Source organism: Poecilia latipinna, unplaced genomic scaffold (assembly GCF_001443285.1).
Source record: "Poecilia latipinna isolate Pla-1442-1.1 unplaced genomic scaffold, P_latipinna-1.0 Scaffold1450, whole genome shotgun sequence".
Classification (NCBI taxonomy): Eukaryota; Metazoa; Chordata; class Actinopteri; order Cyprinodontiformes; family Poeciliidae; genus Poecilia; species Poecilia latipinna.
In genome coordinates, this window is record NW_015114066.1 from 27934 (window position 1) to 41273 (window position 13340).

At 40.0% G+C, this 13340-nt stretch overlaps 1 long non-coding RNA gene across 1 annotated transcript; it reads right to left on the reverse strand.

Annotated features, from left to right (window-relative positions):
• Positions 1-5976: 5976 nt before the first annotated feature.
• On the reverse strand, positions 5977-13340 carry LOC106962686 (uncharacterized). Its single transcript, XR_001428036.1, has 3 exons — positions 13039-13340; positions 7470-7517; positions 5977-6338 (listed from the first exon to the last, which is right to left on the reverse strand). It is a non-coding gene; the product is annotated as an uncharacterized LOC106962686 (long non-coding RNA).

The following is a 13340-nucleotide window of genomic DNA, read 5'->3' on the forward strand; positions in this document are numbered from 1 at the left end:
CCCCCATCAACAATCCATGAATAAAAAAGATTTGATTAGGACCAAACTACAATTTCTAAATACATCTTGCACACACACAACTTGACTAAACACAGCAAGTGTTTTAAAATAAAGACTGATCTACATCCCGTTTTTATATATATAAAAAATAAATAAAAAGTTTTTCAAGCCCAAAACAAAAAGCAAACGTGAAGGGCTTTCATTTAATAAGGAAAACATGCAAAACTATTCGATGTTTTGGATCCAGGTTCCCGTTCCAACAAAAACTTTGTTTAATTAAAATAGTTCATGATTACTTTAGTTGTTGAGTAGGTAAAAAAAAAACAAAACACATTTTGGTGACTTTAGTTTCTAAAAATGATGCTGTTTTTTGGCCCATGAATACTTTTGGTCCACGTGACAAAAGTTTTGACACCCTCGCTCTAATCAGGCTTGTCAGAAGCTGAACATGACTTTAAACTGTGGCAGAGGTTCACCTGTCAGCATAAGAACAGCTTCAGAAATACAGAATCTGTTTTCTTTTTATCCAATTCTGGATAACATCCAGGTTTTTAAGTAATTTTTTTTTCTGTTTAGCCTTCATATCCAGAGCTGTTTTGGTCAAAAGCTCGTACTTTCAAATAAAACTGAATTCTGCACAGAACCTGAAGCTGCAAATCCTTCCAAAAAGAAAAATATACAAACAAACAGCATCTCAATGTTGTACCTGCATGTATTTACAGCCACCCAGAAACAAAAGTCTGTTCTGCATGTAAACCTGCCCATCAGGTGGCACATGTGTGCTGCCTTACATAACATTTAAACACACACACAAAAAAACGAGACGCAGCGTCTCCTTGAAACAACCCACTTGACACTGCTTATAAAAGTTTCAATTTAGAGACTAAACGAGTAAAAATAAATAAATAAATCTGTTGCACAAAGACATCCATTCTCCTCTGGGAAATTGAAAAATTTGTAATCCACAAAGCCGGCTGAAGCTTACATTGTGAAATAGATGCTTTCAGAAACTGCGCGATCCATCCCCGAGACGAGGAGCGCGTAATATACTGGGAACTGATAAAGGTTGTCGATAACAAGGGGCCCCTGTTCAGGTTGCCGAGCGCAACACAGCGGCTTAGTGCTGGCAGGGGAAACATTAAGGCAAAATTGCATCCGTAAAACAAGTCTTCACCGGAGCACCTCATCAGGACGGAAGGTGAAACGGCTTTTATGGCACCCAGATTGCGTGTCATATCCAATTTACACACTGTCGCTTGCCCCTAACTCCTGCAGATTTATTCGGCCTAATCAAAGCCTCAGGTGCTTTTTTTGTTTGTGTGTTTTGTTTGTTTTTTGCAATTGTACCTCTTCACATCTTCACCTTAAACTTCACCTTAGGTTTCGGGGGATTTCAGAGAGACAGGGCGAGAGAAAAAAGGCATGGAAGGCAGGAATCCTAATTGTTCGCTAAGGAGATGTTTTGTTCTGTTGTGTGGGGCTCACAGCATTTTCTTTATGTCCTCGCTGAAAGGTCCAGTGTGCAATTGTGGGAGTGGATGCTAACAGGTCTCGGATCAGTAGTTCTGAAAGGAGCGGCTGGTAACTGTTGCGTTTCTGCTGGTCTCTTGATTGGCTGTGTTCGGCCGGCGGAAAGGAAGGGCTATTTTGGATTTGTGAATGGAGGGCATGTTGGGTAATCTCTGTGCGCCAGTCACAAGGTACGGGTGGAAAATGTGGAAAGTGACGCGGCGCCTGTAGTCAGAACCTGACTTTGTCACGGAAAGATATTCAAACTTTTGTTTTTTTCTTTCAGAGTATGTTTTGTACATCTAGAGACTGATTTGTGTCCATTAGAAAGTAGAAAGAGCAACGGTGGAAGTTTATTAATTTTGTGATGCCATTAAACTTTAAACTTTGGTTGTGTGTTGACAAGGTCAATCAGTTGAGGTTATTTATGTAGCACGTTTCAGTAACAATGCAGTTCAAAGTGCTTTAAATCATGAAAACACATAAAACAAAAACATGTAGTCACCAATGGAGAAACCAGTAACAAACATTACATTTTGACGAGAAAATCATCGATGCACATCAAATATGCTGGTCAATATTCCAGTGATTATGGGTCGAAAGTGACTCTAAAGCCTTGATTTAAAGGAACTCTGTGTGTTTTGGATGTTTGTTCCAGATCCACTGTTCAGAGGAAAATGCTCAGAAATGTGAAAGGAAGAAAAAGCTTCATAAGACCCATAGCTCGAACTGTGGTTGAGTCAACGCTGTGTCCTGCTATGTAGGACACTAGATGCCGCTGGATTAGCACAATTATCATTTGATCAATTTAAGACTGTGACCAGACCTAATCGGGGCGTTGCCAGTGGTTACCTCAGAGGCAATAACAGGAGCTGCGTCGGCTCCGGGGACTTCCACGATCAATGGAGGACCTGCTGGCTGTGATCGCCTCTGTTCAACTCGGATAATGGCCGACAGCTTTGGTCTCTGTGGGAGTATTATCATGCGTACATAATAGCAGGACTGTTTTAAGTAGTAGTTTATTGTGTCTTGCACAGGGACCCTTTGAACCTTTCTACAATTATTCCTGGACTTCTTAAAAAAAAATAAAATAAATAAACTCAACAATGCAACCTTCAGAAGTCACTTTATTGGTAATTAGACGTTCAGTTCTGTATTTTATTTTTTCCTGTCCTTGGTTTGTCTCATGATGTCCAAAAATGTCAATTAGTGATTCTCAGTTGTTGGCCCAGTATGCGTGTGTGTGTGCGTGTTTCTTTGTAATACCTAGCGGGGATGATCTTCCTGAGACATACTGGGTTGTGGGGACCCACTGCCTGGTCCCCACAAGGGGAAACCCTGTTTTTGGGTCAGGGGTTAGATTTAGGACTAAGGTGTGAATTGAGTTTTGGTTAGGGTTAGGTTTAGGTATGTGATGGATAGGGTTAGGATAAACGTAAGGTTTAGTCTGTAGAAATGAATGAAGTCAATGGAAAGTCCCCATAAAGATAGCCACGCAAACGTGTGTGTCTGTGTGTGTGAATAGTCTTTTGTCCCAGTGATGGACTTGGAAGCAGTCCAGAGTCTGTTGACCAATGAACGGTGATGTTCTTTTCAGGTGAACCTGTCCCTCTGCACATATAATGAGGAGGCAAATAAGTTTGAACTATGTTTTTGTTTTCACAAGTATGTTTCACTACCTATAACTGTTTATTTTTTTTAATCACTGTAGAATTAAATGTTCCAGGTTTTACAACTTAAATACAACAGCATGTCTTTCATGCTGCATCCCACAGTAAAAAACCCCATTAAAGATAAATAAGTTTTAGACCTATGTGTGCTTTAGAGAACCTCCATCCAGGTTAGAACTATCCAGTTCAGATAAATATGGCTTGTTTAAATACAATGAAGATCATGATAAAAAAAAAAGAGAGACCTTAAATTTAACACTAATTAACATATTTTCTTAAAATCTCTAATCTTCATTCACTGGAGATCACAAAGGGCAATTAAAAACCCATTCTGGTGAAACTGATAACTTTTTACCCTGGACAGAATGGCACCCTGGGTGATGAGCCATATTGCCAATGTCCAAAGCCCAACCATAATGGGTATGAAAATAAATTGTAGCCAGTTTACTTATGGTTGATGTTTTTATAGAGTTAGAAATTTAATCATTGTGTTGTAATTATTATAGGATTTTTACTTATTCTTTGGTTTTAAAATGTCTTGTTTTTAATTATCTCTGTTGTTTACTTATTTCATGGTTTATTGTCTGTAATCATTCCTGTTTTCAGTATTTTTAGTCATTTTAACCAGTTATGGTCTCCACTCAGCTGACAAACACTCTGCTTGTTACACTCACCTGATTGTTTCCCCCAATCACCTTCTCAGCATTTAGTTAGTTTTGTTTTGTATTTATTAAGTAATATAAAATAAATCTTCATCCATATGATTCATCCATTCTCATGTTGTCATTTCTGCATTTTTTTTTGGGGGGGGTTCTCTGCAACAACAAAACATGTCAATAAGGTTTACACATATGCCACCTACATTAGATGTATTAACATCCTAAAAGGTTTTTCCTTCGCTATAAAAGTAAAAATTTTAAACATCCAATGTATTATATCTATTATGAATACATGATTTACATCAGGTTCAGTATCAGGTCACTTTTCTGGCTTTTATTGATCAATTCTATTAATTCAAGAAATGTACCAACTACTTTAAGCAGTCAAAAAATGATTCTACATTTTGTTGATAAACAAATCTGATTTAATAAAATTAAAACCCGATGTATTTCAGGAGTTTGTTTACAGAGAAAGAGAGGGAAGGAAGCTGTGATTCCCCACTGGGTGATGATCCTGCTACAATGTGTGCACTACCATGACTCGGTCATTGATAATTTGAAGCAGGATTATCCTCATGCCAGAGCTGTGACCCCATCACACTCACACCGCCTCTGACACTCCTCCAGCTAAGTCATTACAACTCTCTTGGCAGTGCTACGCCATCACTTCCTGCTTCCAGTTCTTGCTAAAACCCAAACACAGTTCACTAGATAAACCATTTTCTGAACTCGCATGCACTTTGTGGCTCAATGTCACGACGTCTGCCTAGATCTGATTACATTGTGCCGGTTTTAAGACGCAGGCGAAAATATTCAGGTCATAAAACACAAGGATGTTAGGTTGCTTCTTTTAACATTGTGACATGGTTTTAAACTGGGTGTAATTTGTAAAGTAAGTAACACCACAGTGAAGTTAGCAGCACTGGTTAACATGAAAAGTGCCGTTTCTGTTCCTCTGCGTGTGCTAATAAAGGGAATAAAAAGTTCAAATGATCCCAGGATTCGTCAGCTTGCTCTGTACAGACACTTGTGTCTATATTTGGGGGCCCATTACATGAGAGCAGCATATGTCCCGGCTTAGTCAGATGGGCTTCTGTCTCAGTGGGAATATACACAAGACAAGACCAGGGGGGGACACACTCACACATATGCAAACTACCGAACAAAAGACGTGTAAAGCTGTCCATCATGTTTAAACTGATTACAAGACGGGATTGTTTTCACGGTATAATTAGATGTCGACAGGGTGTCACATAAAATCTGGACCTTTGGGGTTTAATGAAAAGCCCTCATCAGAGTCAGTTTCTCAGACTAGAATTCCTAAACACGTTCAAAATGGGACAACTGTTTCTACTTTAAGTTCACTTCTTCAACATTTTCAATGCAGTTCTACTAATCAATTATTTATTTGCTGAGTCTGTATTGGACTAAAAGAGATCTGGTAAAAATAAATTCATAAAATTGTATGACACATATTTACAATAAGTTTAAGTAAACTACTAACCACAATCTTGCATCGTACTCGGTCGGATTCAGTTTAACCATTTCCAATCATGACCCTTAACGGTGGCGTTCCCCAGGGTCGTGTACTTGGAATCTTTTCCATTACACCCACTGAAGTAACTTATATGCGATTTTATATTAAAATGTGTGCTGAAATAAAATGTCTTCATTCTTCTCTGGGTGAACTTGTATCTTCATACAGAGATGAGTAAGTTAAACACATTTTCAGAGGAGAGTACCGCCGTGAGAAAGCAGACACCTTCTATGTTCTTCATGACCAGAGTGACTCGTTAAAGCAACGCCTCTCTTCCATGGGAGTCTTCCTGCCATTTGTTTCGCTGGGCGGCGGGTGGGAGCAGACCCACCACGTTACCAAGACACGTCAGACACCACCAGGACTTGCTGCAGAGCCGCTGCTGCCTGCACAGAATGATGATAGTGGCCAGCACTTCGAGGACATCCAGCTTGTTTTTGTGGGTGTTGCTACGAAGCTCGTCAAAACAAAAACACAGCTCTCTCATAATTATGGGTGTTTACCATATTTGTAATTGCTGCTCCGAATAATTCTTCCAAAACCTACTACTGCATTTCTATCGTTTGATCACTTTTAACAGATTTGTTCAATCTAAACCGAATGCAGTGAGATGTTTTATTTTTTTTATTTTTTGTGCTTCATATGCATACAGACTCAAGATGTTTTAATCATCATCCCAGCAACATATTAGCAGTCCACTTATTTTCACTTGCGCACTTCAGATCTCACTTACGGGACATCAGCACAGCCACTCTAATCTGTGCTCTTGTTACTTCTCATATCGATTATGGCATTGTATTTTAATAGCCAATTCTCTTCTCTCTGGTCCAACACACAAATCTGTCAATAAACTTCAGCTGGTCCCAGACTCGGCTGCTCGCGTTGTCATTGGAAGAGCTCTCAACATGCGGCGCCAATATTACAGAGGCTCCAGTTTCTGCCATAGATTCTCAACGATGCCACCTGGAAAAAGCATATTACAGATTTTTGTTTATTATTGTGGAACATTATCTTGGTTGTACATGGCTGCTTGGTTTTATCCTTAACATGTCGATCTGTGACAAACTGTCGTTCCTTTCATTAAAACAGTGGCTAGACTAACCATGCTGACAGATTTTATCTTACCAAGTATTTTTTGGTTTAGTTTCTAGTGCAAATATCTCAGTACTCTTGAAATAAGGCAAAAGTAACTTAAAAGTAGTTTTTTTGTATCTAGAAATATTACCTTTTTTTAAGTCAATAATTCCTTGTTACTGATGGAAAAGTATTACTTCCATTGGCAGATTATTTTCCCATGTTTTAAGTGAAATTATCTGCCAGTGGACTAGTACATTTTAATTAATATTAAGGAATTATTTGCTTAAAACAAGCTCATATGTCATGCTGAAGAGAGACTCTTATGTTAGTTTTGTCTTTCCCAAGAGTAGAAAGACATTTGCCCTGGAAACTAGATAAAAAAAAATACATGGTAAGATTTTCTGCTTTTGCAGTGAGATGGGTTGAATGGTCAACCTTCAAATTTTGGGATATTGTTTTATCACCTAACTTTGCTATTAAGTTCTTCACAGCTTGTTCTCTGACATGTTTACTGTCTTCCTTAATGCTGTTTAGAGAATATCTAAATTTATGTTAAAATTCAAGTACACACAGATGAGTTTATGTTGCTAACTCAGTGACTTTTGAAGGCAATTTATTGCGCTGAGAGTTGTAAGAGTAAGTAGACATGAATGGATATAGTTCAGATTTTTATTTTTGTATAAAATCCAGATCATATTTTTCTTTGTAATACAGACATATATAGACAAGCTCGAGGGGTTGTATAAAATAAATAAAGAAAACTGACCCAAGCACTGACCCGTGTGGAACTCCAGAATTGATTCTGGTGAATATTCAAACATGAGCTGTAATGTTTTAGACAAATAAGATCTACACCAACCTTGTGCCATTCCTTTCTGGTCTACAATATAATGAAGCCTGTTTAAAATAATATTATGATCGACTATGATGCATTCAGGGCTATGCAGGGTGGACTTCTACATTTTTTTTCACATTGTTTCACAAGGTTTTAATGTGTGAACACATCTGTAATCATACCTCTCATCTGCTGTAAGCCCCAGGGCTGTTCAGCTCCGAATGCTGGGCCTGTGCAATTGATCAAAAACAAAGCAACTATAAATCAAAATTGACACGGCCATGAATGATTTCAAACTGAACGCATGTGTGTGTTTGCGTCTCCATATGTGTCCTACATGGGCCAACGAGAGGGAAACCCCAAAGGGACCGGCGAAATGAACTGGGTGATCAGTCTCCGGCTACTTGGTGCTGTCAGGAAGGGGGGATGGTGGACGGAGGGGGATGATGGCGGTTTGGGGGGGATGTGAGCGACATTTAGGTTGGCATTGACACTACTCAGTCAGCACTGGGGAATACTGTAAAATGCCTGGAGCTATAATAAAAAATGATGTTGATGAAGGGTTAATGAAGAGGTCTCGTTAGGAGAAGAACCTAATTTGAGACTTTGGTTGGACACAGCAGTTAGACATTACCTTCAGTAGACATATCAAGTTATTTTAATGCACATAAATTAATTAGTTTTAAATCAGAAGAATGAATCCTTTTCATTACCATGATATAATATTGGGCAGCATATTGACATTTATATATTTTTCAAGATTAGATTTTGGCTGAACGAAAGATGGCAATCAATAAGAGATAATAACCAATGGGGTCGGAAATTGGATATAAATGAATATTTCTTTACAACCAATTAACTAAACAAAAGAAATTCACAAACCAAACAAAAGGTCTAAAAAAGAAAGACAATCTGTCAATCAATCAATCAATAAAATTTTATTTGTAAAGCACATTTCAGCAGCAAGACATTTCAAACTGCTTTACATAATTAAAATAAAATGAAAATAAAAACAGCATGTGACATTGAGAAAGAGAAAGACTGTCCTAATTAATCTGAAAACTATGAGATAAAGAGGAATTTTAAACTAGTTTTTCAGGCTCAGTTTTGCGTTTTTAGGCAGCCTCTTCTTTTGTAAGTGCGTTCTACGAAGATTCGCTCAGGGACTGGCTGCCCAGTTTCCTGCTGAGTGGATCGACACAGAGTTTTTCCTTCAGTTTTACCTAGTGTTGGGGGGAAAATGTTAATGGAAGATAGAAAGCTGTTTGATAAATATCAAAAACATCACCAATCAAGTAGTAAAAGAATCAGGAGAAACAATTGGAATGGCCTCGTGAAATTTGTCTCCAGTTTCAGTTGAAAAGAAAAAAAAAGACAAGTAAAAAAATTTTTTAAACAGAAATAGTGTGGTCCTATGAGAGTAAACCACAAGTTGCTGGTTTACAAAATATTGTATCCAACGAAAGTTGAGTGTAAGAAAAAAAACGTCATAAAAAGAGACTCAACCAGCAGCAGAACTGCAGCCAAAAAATCTGTTTCTAGATTTTGGTGGAGATGCACCAAGTATGGACTGCAGCTGAAGATTTTGAGTTTTAAGAGTCGGCACACACACACAGACACACAGCCAGAACATGGGTTATCACCGTGGCAACCACTCCTGAACCAGATTGAAGCAGCAGGAGTTGGCACCTGGCCACACGGCCAGTGTATATAAATACCTGCTTTATAACCCGTAGTATCACTGTGTGGCACTAGTCAGCAAACTAGCAAGAACTAAACCTGCTTTGAGGGCCGGTGGTGTTCCGCCAAGAGGAAGATGAGAGACACCAGAGACAACAGAGGACTGATATCAGAGCAACCTGGGCATCCACTGCGCCGCAGCAGAACCACATTCTGATCTCCTGACCCACTCCCTGCAGCAGCGCCAATGCTAAGGTGTCACTAGCTGAACGACGGCATAATGGGGCCATGATAGACAGAAAGGACAGGTACATTTTTGCCAAAAAAGTCACAATTTTGAGATTCATCTCAGAAATTTTCTAGAAAATATCCTTTGAAATTTTCAAGCTTGAAAAGTCAAAGAATTTGCTTGAAAAAAATTTCAATTTTGAGAATAATCTCAGAAATTTTCTGGAAAAAAAATGTGGAAATTTCTGAGTTTCAAAAGTCAAAAATTACAGACTTTTGAAAACTTTTTTACTTGCAATTTTTTTTTTTTTACTTTTGGAGCTCAGAAATGTCCTTGTTTTTTCTCAAATTTTGGAGATTACACTCAAAATGTCTGAGTTTTTTTGGTGGAAATTTACTCCTTCCCTTAATGGCATCTACAACGGCTCTAATATGGTGTCATACTATCTGCGTTTCTATTTACCATGTTATTGCACAATTTGACATTTTCAAAATAAATTAGTTTAATGAAAATGCCAATTCAAAAAACCAAATTTGTTTTTCGCTAAAAGCGTTGGGGAGAGAATGGGGAGTTTTTTTTTTACCGTATTAACATTATTGTATTTCACAAAACTGCAATGGAAAAACCTTTTTAGCACGATCAACAACTGGACGATGCCACTGGTGCAAACCACAAAGAAAATGACGACAGGAAGTTGGACGATGATGGCGCGGCGTGTTTTCAACAAGTTGTCAAGTGAATAAAGTTATTCACATGTTTTTAATTGTGTTTCTCCTTTGATGGAAACACAGCAATTGCAAAATTGTGTTTTTTCTACATTAGCATAATATTGACAATGTTTTGAGCACATTTGCAATGGAAACACAGCGACTCTGGTGTTTTGTCCTCTCCACTGATCACTCCTCGTAGGGTTTGGCTCAGCAGGCAGCTGTCTGTGCACCTGAGCTTCCTCCCCTCATTAGGCTGCTGCATTAATTTAAAAAACTGTCAGACAATCTCCAGTCGCCCAAGTGTCAACCCACACCTAGTTCTCTCTTAGATCCTATTTCCATGACTATTGGACTTTTCTGTGCTTCCTAAAGTTCCTAAGTCAAGATTCCAGTCCTCTCTGGTGGAAACTATAAAACTTCTCAGTAGAGTAGTTAGTTTATTAGCTAGTTAATAAACCACTAGGTTTTTTTCCTAGTGGTTTTATTTGTCAACTTTAATTTATTATGCACCATCATAATTTGAATTGGCAAAAAAAAAAAGATGTACATATATCTATCTGTGTGTCATGAATCTATGTAATGAGTTTTAATTCAAAATCATATTCAAAAATGCTTCATGGATCCCAAACGGAAATTAAATGTTGTAATTTGTATCAACCAAGATTCTTCAAAGAGTTGTGGTAGATGCTGATGGCTGTTGCCAGGAAGGATCTCCTATAGCAGTCTGTATTGCAGTGACTGTGAAGAAGCCTCTGACTGAAGACGATGCCTGTTATGATCAACGGGCGATGAAATTTCGTTCTCATTCCAACGCATTTTGCACCAAATCCTTTTCATTAGGTTTTTTAAGAAAGACTGGGTGAAAAAAAAAGAGACTGGCCTAAATAAACGGAGCAGATGTGATAAAGAGAACTACACATAACATTTGTCATGGATGGGCAGAAGGTAGAATAATCCCAAACGAAACCCTCTGAGTGGTGGTCAGGATTAATGTTTTTTTTTTTTTTTTTTTCCTGGTTTCAAACTGTTCTGGCAGCAGGTTTTAGAAAAAGGTGAAACTTGAAACTGGATGGGATTATTCCCATATTGCTATTCTCCCTCCCCATCTTTAATCTCCTGACAGAAACCTCCAGATAACAGATTTATCTGGGATAAGGTCCATGTTGCTGCACAGTCTTCCCCCTCCTCCTCTGGGGAAGCAAACCGGGGGGTGGTGAGTGGTAATCCGCCTCTCTGTACAACAGGGATGTTAAACAATGCCAGTAGATGTGTTTAGAAGCCTGTGGAATTGAGGACAGGCCTTCCAGCAGGTAGTCCTAATCTCTCCCCTCCTCCTTTGATCGGGCCTCTGTTGTACTTTATCGGACACACTCTCTCCCCATCGCAGTGCCGGGACATTAACCTGTTGTCTCGGGCGATTAGAGTCCAGCGGTTAGACGTGCCATTGGACGTGCGCGTTAGCACTCGTTCATGCGTGTGTGTGTAATAATACGTTTTAATGGCAGCAAAAATACATTCTCGTTTGGGAGGCCGAATCGATATGGAGCGCGGGGGGTGTCTCATGCTTCAGCTCACTACAGACGGGTCAATAGCAAGCAAAAAAAAAAAAAAAAAAAAAAAGGGCACCAAGACTCAGCAAGAGAGAGGGAGCTCTTTGCAATTACAATTCATTATTATTCCATTAGGATCCATAGAGGAACACTTCTGTCGATAAAAAAGGGAGAGGCGGGCGGCAGCTGCGGGCCAACTCCGGCCGCTAAACTGAGGAATGTTGTTCATCATTCCGTATGGAAAACACCTTCAACCCAATCCAACGCGTTAATCTTGCTTTTTAAAAGAGGTTAAAGGGCATGGCTTTGCTGATTAGCCCCACTCTGCTGTAGTGAAGATGCAGCTATGCTGATAGCGGCGTTAGCACCTGCAGCAGGGCATTAAGGGAGATTAGGGTCGGCCTAGTCGGCACATTAAACCCTCCTTGCTATTTTAGAGTCCTGCAGGAGGCCTGGCAGCGCTCTGACTGCTGAGGAAGACTCGGAGCAGTCAGGATGCAAACAGGTTAACGGGTCAGGGTGAGGTCTGGGAGAGAGGAAGCTGTCTGTGTCAAGAGCCGTTCGAGGAACATGTGGTTGAATGGTGGTTCAAGTTAGCAAAGCTGGCAGGGAATTTTATCACACATGAAGAACATCGTTGTCCATTAAAGGAATAGTTATTCATTTTTAAGGAGCATCTGTGGAAGTTGTCCATAGACTCCCCTAGCATCTTTATTTAGCAAAATACAGAGGTGTTCTTCCAGGATGCTAAAGCTAAGAGTGCATTCACACCCCTTCCGTTTAGTTCGCTTTAATCAAACTCTAGTTTATTTGTTAGAAAGTCCGGTTCCTTTTGGGAGGCGAGAATGCATAATCGAACTCTGAGCGTCTAAAACCCTATAGGTCTCAGTTCAGTTGAAATGAACTCGGGTGCAGTTTGAATGCATTCCAAAAACAGGAAGTGGACTATAGCACAGGGGCATTCTGGGTGAATACAACCAAAACAAATGCGAGAGGCTAGCTAGCGGCAGAAGTGGCTCGTGGTCTTTTGACAGCTGCTAAAATCTAACTACTCCATTTTTGTTTACATTTCGTGATGAAGTGGAAAACTAATTTAAAGCGTGCATCATTTTATGTATTTATTTTCAGAATTATTAGCTACTTTGTGTTGGTTCTCACATAAAATCCCAGTCAAATACACTTAAGTTTGTTGTTATGCCACATGGAGATGAACTCTGACTAAGGCTGCTGCTTGTTGCCTCACTACCATCAACATGAAGGACTGATTCCCTGTACGCGTGAAAAAGCTCACTAATAAAACTCGTCATAACCTACAGACTTTCCTAATTGAAAGAGCTACTCGACCCAGCAGACCACGACCCGCATTTCATGCCTCACAATAACCTCATTGCGACTACAACAGGAAGAGGGTCAAACGAGCACGTTGCTCATTAAAGCCAAAAGCACATACGCGAGAAAAGCCCTGAGGAGGGAAGGGGGCGCACAAAAGAAATGAACACACACACACACACACACACCTCCAAGAGCAGCATAAGTAGAGCTTATCCTTTCTAGGAGAGATCTGATCTGATCTGGCACCTACCTCTGATCCCCGCGCGCCCTGTGGGTCAAACGCACGCGCACGCTCGCTCGCGCTCTCCCTCTCTTCGCGGCTGCGCAGTGCACGCTCCTGGCCGGCATGTGGGTCAATGACAGGTGGGGACGGCGCTGGGCGAGCAGCAGGTGCGGCGCTCTGATGAGGGTGTGGCTCTGGCAGGACTCCGCGACCCAGCGGGCCTCCGAACCGGGGAGAACAAACGGCACGTCGAGACAAATCGCAGGACAGCTGCTTAGACGCCAATTCCTCACCTGCTTTGTGACAGGTCCAGATGAGGGGCCACCTAG